This window comes from Mustela nivalis (assembly GCF_964662115.1).
Source record: "Mustela nivalis genome assembly, chromosome: 4".
NCBI lineage: Eukaryota > Metazoa > Chordata > Mammalia > Carnivora > Mustelidae > Mustela > Mustela nivalis.
The window spans coordinates 67,651,461-67,660,910 of record NC_139023.1 but is presented as its reverse complement, the minus strand read 5'-3'; the positions used below and the strand labels follow the sequence as shown (position 1 = coordinate 67,660,910).

General features: G+C 53.9%; 1 long non-coding RNA gene across 2 annotated transcripts; it reads right to left on the bottom strand.

Annotated features, from left to right (window-relative positions):
• Positions 1–2,028: 2,028 nt before the first annotated feature.
• Positions 2,029–9,425, bottom strand: LOC309862838. 2 transcript variants are annotated; one of them, XR_014310732.1, is made up of 3 exons: positions 8,824–9,425; positions 8,207–8,649; positions 2,029–4,070 (listed from the first exon to the last, which is right to left on the bottom strand). It is a non-coding gene; the product is annotated as an uncharacterized lncRNA (long non-coding RNA). The 2 variants fall into 2 exon arrangements; XR_014310733.1 differs by lacking the exon at positions 2,029–4,070 and adding an exon at positions 4,099–5,411.
• Positions 9,426–9,450: the final 25 nt, after the last annotated feature.

The following is a 9,450-nucleotide window of genomic DNA, read 5'->3' as shown; positions in this document are numbered from 1 at the left end:
CCGCTACTGCGCAGGCGCATGCTCGGGGGCGGGGGCCATGGAGCTGGGGGCGGGGCCTGGGCTGGGGCGGTGGGCCTCCTGAGGCGGGGCCTGGGGCGACGGGGCGGGGCCTCGGTTGGTACCTACTGGAGGTGGAAAACCTGCCGGGGGCCTGCGGACCCTGGGTCCGAGCCGCGGCCTAGTGAGGGACTGCTTGGGGAGGCCTGGAGGGCAGGGGGATGGGCTTGGCCTTCGGCCGACAGGCTGAGCCCGGAATCGGGACCGGGTTCCCCGCACGCAGCCTCCGACGACTCCGGCACCCGGCGTTTGCACCTGCGGCGCCCAGACACGCGCCTGCGCAGACGGACACCTCCCACGCGACAGTGGATCCCGCGGGTGGTTCGCGGTTGCACTGGGAGGCACTGCGAGCGCAGGGCACATCCCAGGGGCCCGAGGGTGGGATCGGGAACCAAGGCCCGCCTCCCCTGCATACCCCAACCAGCCGTGTATGACAGCCGAGTGCGCTGCGTTTTCGCAAGCGTGGGCCCTGCCTTACCCCGAGTACCCTCAGGCCTGGTCCCTGTCCTCACCACAGATGGGGACGTCATGAGGGTCTCGCTCAGCAATAGCCAGGGCCTGCATTCCCCCCTCCCTACGCCAACGTTGCTGTCCCGCTGTTAACTGATGATGCTCCCTCCCATCATCTCTCTCGGGAAGCTGGAAGGGCCATCATCCCTCCCTCCAGGTCATGGCCTAGTGTTCCCATCAGGGCCTGACCTGTCCAACGTCGCCCCCCTCCTCCTCGACCCCGCCCCCCCAGGAAAACCCACCACCACCGCACTCCTGGGGAAGGCAGTGAGTTCTGCCAGCCAGCCCTGCAGAGATGTCTGGCTTTAGGAAGGAACAACCACAGCGCACACAACTTTGTTTTGTCCAGGCGGTGCTGGGGATGTGTGGGGGATGTGCCCACAAAGGTCACCCTGACCCCATTGCCTGCCAGAAATCACTCCAGGGTCCCTCCTTCTGTGGGCCTGAAAGCAGATTGCCGTGCATGTGGCCAAAATGGGCATCATGGGCCAAGGGTGTTCTTGGGGGACCCAGAAGGGACAAGCAGGGCTGCAGAGAGAGGCTGGCTGCTGTAGGGGTGGAGAAGGGTAAAGTCCCAGGGTCCCAGAGGAGGAGAAAAGCCAGGTGGGGGATGCAACCAGGGGAGAATAATGTCCAGAGTTGGGGTGGGGGGCGATGACCAAAAGGCCAGGAAGGCAATGCCCAGGAAGTGTGTTGGGCCTGCTGGGAGGGCCTGAGGGAGTGAGAGACAGGGAGGGTTGCAGTGCCTTGTTTTGCTGAGGGGGATTCCAGGTGTGGACAGCAGAGGGAGAGAGACAAGCTGTTTCTGCAGGAGACAGGGTCCTGAGAAGGCGGGAGGACTTGCACCGTCATTCCCAGGACGGTTCTTCACTGTCTGGAAACCACTCACTGCGCACCCAGAGCATTGATTGGGCTGGCATGTCTGCCCTTCTGGAGCTGAGTTCTGGGGCTGACAGACAACAAACTGAAAAATAAGAACCAAGCCACTTAATGTCTTACTGCCAGGCATGGATGGAGGGAGCCAGGCTGGAGTTCCCAAGAGGAGCTGGGCTGTGGGCAGCAAGAAAACATCCAAGCATCGGGAAACAGAGGGTGCAAAGGCGCTGGGGCCACTCCTTTCTCCTTGTCTTCTCAGCACCCTCATTCTGGCTTCAACCCACCCAGCTACCTGAACCTGCCCTCAGCCAGGCCGCAAGTCACAGGTGAGGACCAGGCCCCAGGACCAATGTGCCTCCTGGCCCTGGGAGGGTTATAATCCAGCCATGGTGCCTGAGAAGGGGCAGGTTTCTATGGAAGACCACTTGGCACCATACAAACTATAGCTGACTTCTTAGGAAACGGGACCAAGGACATATCTCTCCATGTGTGAGAAAGTGGGGAGCAGGGGAAACACCTGGAAAAGGTTTATCACATGTCCATTTCTGCAGAAACCTAACTCTGCTCTCTGATGCAGTGTGCCGATGGAAATGGCAGACACACTGCTGTCAAACCTTCTGGGAACTTCTCAGGACCCCTACCAGAATAGCTAGCAGCTTCTTGCTGACGGCTGAAAACATCTGTGCCTGGAGCATGGCGCTGCTCGAGGATCTGGGTGGCCCACTCCATGTCCATGTTCCCACAGAGAGCTTTGGGTCTACAGGCCGTGCCCCTCCCCTTCTCTCCTTTCGAAGTCTCAGTAAGCTCAGGCGCCCCAACACAACACAAGCCAGCCACAGGCTGGGGGCCTTGAACAACGTGTACTTCTCAAAGTTCTGGAGGCCGCAAGTCTGAGGTCGGAGTGGCTCTCAGTCACGTTCTGGTGGGGGACTCATCTTCATTTGCAGATGGGCCTTCTCGCTTGGCTCCTCACACAGCAGCAGAGAGACAGAGAGAACAAGCTATCTGGTGTCCCTTTTCACAAGGGCACTAACCCCATCCCGTGCTCTTGACCCCCAAAGGCCCCACCTCCAAACACCATCCACAGGGGTAGAGTTTCAATACATGAATCAGTGACAGAATCCTTGCATGTTGTCCAAGCCCCTCGGCTCATGGTACTCGGTTACAAGGAGCCTGGCAGACTCACACGGAAACCAGCCAGCTAGGCATTGTTAACTGGGGGCCTCTGACGCCTGCACTCTGCTCTGAGTACTGTGGGTGGGTCCCTTTGCTCCTGGAGCATGCTCAGTGTATGTTAGCAGCCGCACCACGGCTTCTCTCTGCTGTGGACATGCTTGTGTGCTGGAGCCAGACTTCAGTTGTTAGGAAACATGCTTCCAGGAGCTCTGGTCCGTGTGTACCCGCATCCACTGGAGAAACCTTGCCGGGCCATAGGACATGCTGTGACCACCTCTAGAAGATAATCCCAAAGAAAAATAGACCCACACACAAAAATAAAAATGTGTATGTCCACTGGTAACGTAGGAAATTTCCTTCCGTGCACTCGTGTGAACAACTAATGGTCTCAGAGTTGCAGCCTTTCTGGGAGGTTGTGGTGTGGTTTCCACTTCTGTCCCTTGGAGGCAAGGCAGTCACCAGACCCTTATTGCAGATCCACCTGCCACCCACAGCTCAGCTCGTAAGGCCCCATTTGTTCGTGACTCCATCATTTTTCTAGTGAGCATCTTGTCTTTATTGATTTGTAGTTTTCAGGCTCTAGATATTATTGTTTTGTCAACAACAGTCCATTCTCGCCGTCCATGGCTGCTGCACTCTGGAGCCATGAACACACAGCCCGGGCTCCTGGGGGAAGGTAGGGTCGGCTTCCTGGAAGCCACTGGTCACAACAGAACTGTGTGTCATGCAGCTTCTGTCTGAAGTCACCTTACCGACTCTGCTGTTGGCTCATCAAGAAACCAGTGGCCAGCATCGCCACGCCTCAAGCCTGAACAAAACCCGCCCCACCCATGGTTTCCTCCGTGGGCCCACCGCAGCCTCTGGCATGTGGACCCCTGGGTGGGACTCCAGCACCACCTGGGGGTTGGGGGGCGCATTTTCAGCCATGGAGTCACAGCCAAAAGCACGAAAATGCGGGACATGAGGTACTAGACAGACAACAGACAGGAAGGAGACTGGTTTCCAGGATGAGCTGAACTGAGAAAGTAGGGCCCTGCCTCCTCCTGTCTCTGCTGGGGACGTCGGGTCCCACTCTGTCCTCGCTGCTCTGGCCACATCCCCAAATGACCATGGACACTGTGGGCTTACAAAGGGTTTAGCGAGCAGATGAATTCACAATTCCAAGATCCATGAATACTGAAGCTTCCTGGGTCAGCACCGCCTCCTCCACATCAGGACGGTCCTGTCACTCTCCTGTGGCTCTGGGTGAACAGGCCTTCTTAAGGCTTCATCTCATCCAACTGATCAGTCTTTCCTTGCTGGGGAGGGCCTTTGCATCCTGTTCAAGAGGCTGTAGGCCCTGAGGCCACAGAGATGCTGCTGGGTTCGCAGTTCCATCTCCCGAGGCTGCCAGGCCTATCTTGGCAGTGTGGGTGATGCAGCATCCCATCTAGGCAACCCACAGCCTCTCTCTTTAAGAAAGAATGCAAGTCATCATAGAATTAGATACAAATGTATTCAAAAGGAGAAAGGAAATCATAATATTCTTAAAAACTGACCAACACCAGAAACACCACAAAATCCAGAAAATACCATAATTTTTATTCATAGCTGCATGATACGCCACTAGGATAAATTTTTCATCTACATTTTTTTATTGTCTCCTTTTTTTTTTTTTTAAAGATTTTGTTTATTTATTTGACAGACGGAGATCACAAGCAGGCAGAGAGGCAGGCAGAGAGAGAGGAGGAAGCAGGCTCCCTGATGAGCAGAGAGCCTGATGTGGGGCTCAATCCCAAGATCCTGAGACCATGACCCGAGCTGAAGGCAGAGGCTTTAACCCACTGAGCCCCTTATTGGTCCCTTATTGTCTCTTCTTATAATTTTTTCAATATTATTTTCAGGGAGAAAAGAGAAGAAGAACTTAGCGTCTCTAACAAGGTTGATTGAAAACAACCTTTCATGGCTTCAACCCTTCATGGCTGCTAGTTCACCAAAGTCCTCGCTTGGGCCCTCATTACTCATAACTCCTATCTAGCTAAGACTGCCCTCAGATTTGGAGAGAACCTTGACAAATTCGTTTCGTTTATAAGCTGGAAAGTCTGGGGCACTTCATTTTCTTGTGCTGTGACTAATCTCAAATGCCCTTACGGATCTCATGAACCCTCTTACGTCATGTCCTTGTCACATTGGCTCTCAGGGTTCTCCATTATCTTGCTGATGTCAGCATTTCCTGTTAAATCGGCAGAATGTTTAATCCTGTTCCAAAAGTTCATGTGATTTCACTCCTTTTGGTTAGTTGCCACGGCTGTTCCTGGAAGCTGTCCTCTGTGCCAGGGTGTCTGGCATTAAGTTCGCAAAGAAGTGACCAGGAACAATGTGCATACAGTCCAGTAAACCCAAGCTGATGTTTCCACCACTCAGCTTCCCCTTGGGCAGATCCAGAAAAGGCTTCCCCACGTCCCCAGAACCACCCAGAAGAGGGGAAGTGTGACGGAGGGAGCCTGAGACAGTGTGGGAACTGCTGTGGTCCTACCATCTTCCTTTAGCGAAGTTGACAAAGCCATCTGATCATATGACTAAGGCCCCGTGGGAATCCATGTCCATCTCTGGCCAGGGCCACAGGGTCTCTTCTCCACTGGGTTCGACAGCCCTGATCCAAGAGCAGAAGGCCTTGCATGTGCTCAAGGTGTGAGCAGGACACGCTCCCTTTAGAGGCCTCCTGCTGGCTTTCTCTACCTTCTGGAGCTGTGTTCTTTGCAGTCCGGTGCTCATGACCCTTTCTTCCACCATCAAAGCACAGCATCTTTAAACTGTGTACCCAGGATTAAAAAAAAAAAAAAAGATTTTGCTTATTTGGGGGTGCCTGCGTGGCTCAGTGGGTTAAGCCTTCGGCTCAGGTCATGGTCTCAGGGTCCTGGGATAGAGCTCCACATCAGGCTCCCTGCTCAACAGGGAGCCTGCTTCTTCCTCTCTCTCTGCCTGCCTCTCAGCCTGCTTGTGATCTCTCTCTCTGTGTCAAATAAATAAATAAAATCTTATTTAAAAAAAGATTTTGTTTAGGGTGCCTGGGTGGCTCAGTGGGTTAAGCTGCTGCCTTCGGCTCAGGTCATGATCTCGGAGTCCTGGGATCGAGTCCCGCATCGGGCTCTCTGCTCAGCAGGGCGCCTGCTTCCCTCTCTCTCTCTGCCTGCCTCTCCATCTACTTGTGATTTCTCTCTGTCAAATAAATAAATAAAATCTTTTTTAAAAAAAAGATTTTGTTTATTTGAGGGAGTGAGCATGAGCTGGGTCAGAGGGAGAAGCAGACTCCCCACCAAGCAGGGACCCCTGACACGGGGTTCAATTCCGGGACCCGGAGTTCATGACCTGAGGCCAAGGTAGGCGCTTCACTGACTGAGCCACCCAGGCCCCCTATTCCTGAGATTCGTTTTAATCAGATAGGCTAAGGTGACAGAAATGCAAACATCTGCCTTTGGAAGAATAATTTATTACTTACATTTCTCAAGAGAATCAGGTACCCCACACCACGCAGGGCCACAGGGCGAAGCACCAGTTGGAGTCAGAAAGCAGAGGGGAGCAAAGGGAATGTAGCCCAGAGCCTTTATTGAAGTTTTCATAGGAAGGAAAGGGTGAGCAGCAGGCACAGGGAGTAAGTTTGGGATCGGGCAATTTGAATAATTTTGGCAGGCCTGGGCTATAGTGCTGTCCCTAGTGTCCACTATCTGGCCTTGGCATGATCTGGGGCAAAGGGGGTGTTGGCCTGGCATGTAAGAGAAATGAAGGGTGGCTTCGGGGTGTGGGCTCTCTCTAGGAACCATGTAGCCCTTGGAGGAGCACACTCTCTGGGACCAAGGCCCCAGATGCCAGAGCATCAAGAAGGAAGAAAATAAGCAAATACAGGCAGGGGAGGGGAAAAAACAAAAAAACAAAAAAAAAAAAAAAGAGGGGAGAAGATACAGTCCTGATTTTGTTTAAGAGGGAAAAAAGATCCTGCCTTAAGAGAAGAAACAAGGGGAAGGGATGCTGCTGGGTTGGAGCCATCCTAGGAAGGCTCCTGCAGACCCTTCCCTCCTAGTTTCCTCCTATCAGCCAGAGGCAGGAGTGAAAACCCTAAAACCAGAAAGAAAAAAAAAAAAAAAAAAAAGAAAAGAAAAAGAGGGGAGAAGATACAGGCCTGATCTTGTGTGTTCTTTCACCTGGAAACATTAGGAGCAACTAGTGGTGGATTACCAGAACCGCCCCCCGGCCGCCCCCTCCATGATGTGGTCCCACCCATCAGGGGCCGCACACCTAGTACCCAGCACCATTCAGATTATTACCCAACCAGTAAACATTTGCTCGTACTGATGGGCTGAAATGTCCAATTCTGGCTTGTTTCGACAGCCTATCTGCAGCAACTACTTCCACACCTAAGGGGATACAGTGCTGCGCTCCCGGCTGCCCAGAGCTGCACCACAGCACCAACCCCCATACAAGTTCCTGACGCAGCCACCTCTCTCCAACATGGTGCCTTCCTCCAAGGGGATTCCTGGGACACACTCATTAGGACACAGAGGTCCAACAGCTTTGAGTCCTGTTGGGTCCCACTGGCAACACATTCCTCCCCAGGCTGCTGGCTGCCTGGGAGCCCCTTGGGACTTGGAGGCTCAGGAGCAGGCAGACCATGTAAACAGCACCACCAGCCACCATGTGTGACCAACACCACTGGAATCCTACTGCCAGGACATCCCCGAACATGGACAGGACCCAAGGCCAGCACTTTAGCCAAACTTCATACAGGTGCCTGAGCAGTGAGTGCTCTGGGCAACAATGGCCCATCTTCACACTGATGACACACTGTCAGACCACTGCGTAAGAACTGTCCCCTTCAGAGTAGAGAACACTGGGACTCTCTTGACTCACAGATGCCAAAAATGAAACTTGAAATCACACATGCGTCCAGATACAGGAAAACCACAATACGAGTCGTGACCAAGACATCCTTACCTTTTGGAGTTAGAAACAAGTAACCAAGACACATGTCACTTGAAACCGCGATATTTCTGAGAGGTTCCACAGAACCGATTTCACTGAGGGACATAACGATCCTGTTAAACAATTCCTCGTCATATCCCATTTCAATGAATGGACCCCAAGATGAGTGCTTATCTTGCCTCAGGCCTTAAGCTCCCCTAATTAAGGGCCCTTTGCCCAACTCTCACCTACACCAACCTGAAAAGATTTCTCTGTCCTTTCCTGTCCTGAAGGGGAGATGTGTTCAGCCTCTGTGTAATGCAAACTTGCCATGAGGCTCTCTGCTGATCTCTCCCCACTTCCGGTGTTCCTGTGTGGCCGTGGCCCAAGTGCCCAGCCTTCTGTCTCCTCGTATCCGTGAATATGAACTTCTTTCTTCATTGCAATCATCTCCCTGTGTGTGTGTCTTACTGTACCTGGTCTGAACAAAGCCTCAGTACACAGTACACCTCTCTTCTGAGGTCTTTATGCAGCCACTCCCTTGTCAAGTCTTCCTCTGCCTCCCCCTACAAGGATGCAAAGATGACATACAGGCCCCGTTGGGATCATCCAGGATTATCTCCCCATCTCAAGATCCTTCACTTAATCTCACCTGCAAGTCCCTTCACCATGAAAGGTCACACTCAGAGGTCCTGGGATGAGGCCCAGGGTCTGGCTGTGGGCCAGCCAATCACACTACAATTATTCTGCTCACAACTTCTGTGCTATTGTCATGCGTTTCAATTCCCTGGGGTATTTAAGTCCCAGAAGACATTCTGTTCTGGTTTTAGAAAGCATTTTTCATTAGGTTTATATACAACACACTGTTCCTGAAGCTCTGGGCTGTGGGGGTCATTCTGCTTCGAGGGCCCCAGTTACCATCTCCTCAGGTGAGGGCCAGTGGCAACCAGTGTCTCCAGAGTTCATTTCTCCGCAAAGTCTCTATCTGACCTTTTCTTTTGAAGTAAACTTCTTGCTGGATTCAGAATTCTAGCTCCCCAGTTGTGTGTTTCCAGGAGTGAGTTTCCTCTCACTGTGTACTAGTTTCTGTAGCTTCTGTTGAAAAATCAGTGAGCTCTATAAATGCTTCCTTGGCCTTTGGCTTCAGCCCTTCACAGCCATGTGCCTGGGCTGCGGTCTTTGTGCCCCCCCGCCCACCCCCCGCTTGCAGGCCCCCCAAATCTGTGGCTGGGGATCTTCCAGTAGTGCTAGCCAGCCCCACACTCTTACCTCTGCAGACACTGCTCTGTCGCCAGCATGAGGGGCTGGTCCGTAGGTGGCCTCCAGGAGGGGTTCTGGGGCTTCCCACAGGAGGGCGGCAGGAGCAGTGTGGGGACAGGTCCAACTGTGGAAGCCACGGCGTTTGCCACGCGTGCGCCTGCACGTGGAGTGTAAGGATGAGCACAGCCAGGCCGGGCCACCCAGCTGTCAGCAAGGTCCACTCGGTTTCTCCCAGCCGGCCTGCGCCCTGACCGCACCTGCTCCTTGTCACTTCCCTGAGCCAAGCCCACCCTGCATGGGCTCTCCTTTGACTCTCCCACCCCCTGCATCCCATCCACTGGAGATCCTAGCGCTCATCTTCCGAACGTGCCCCCGTCCGACCACCTGTGCACACCATCCAGCCATCGCAGGTCAGAGCCATCAAGTGGCCGCCTGACCCGCGCATTCGGCTACTTCCCTGCGGGTCTCCGGAGCAACCCTCTGAAGCGCGAATCAGAAAAGAACTCGCTCGGGCCCCGGGACGGCGCAGCGCTCCTGCGGGACGCGTCGGCGCACAGCCGCACTTCAGCAGAGAAGGCCCCAGGGCAGAAAAGGGGCCGCGACCCACGATGGGGACCACCCCCAATCCCCGCCCCC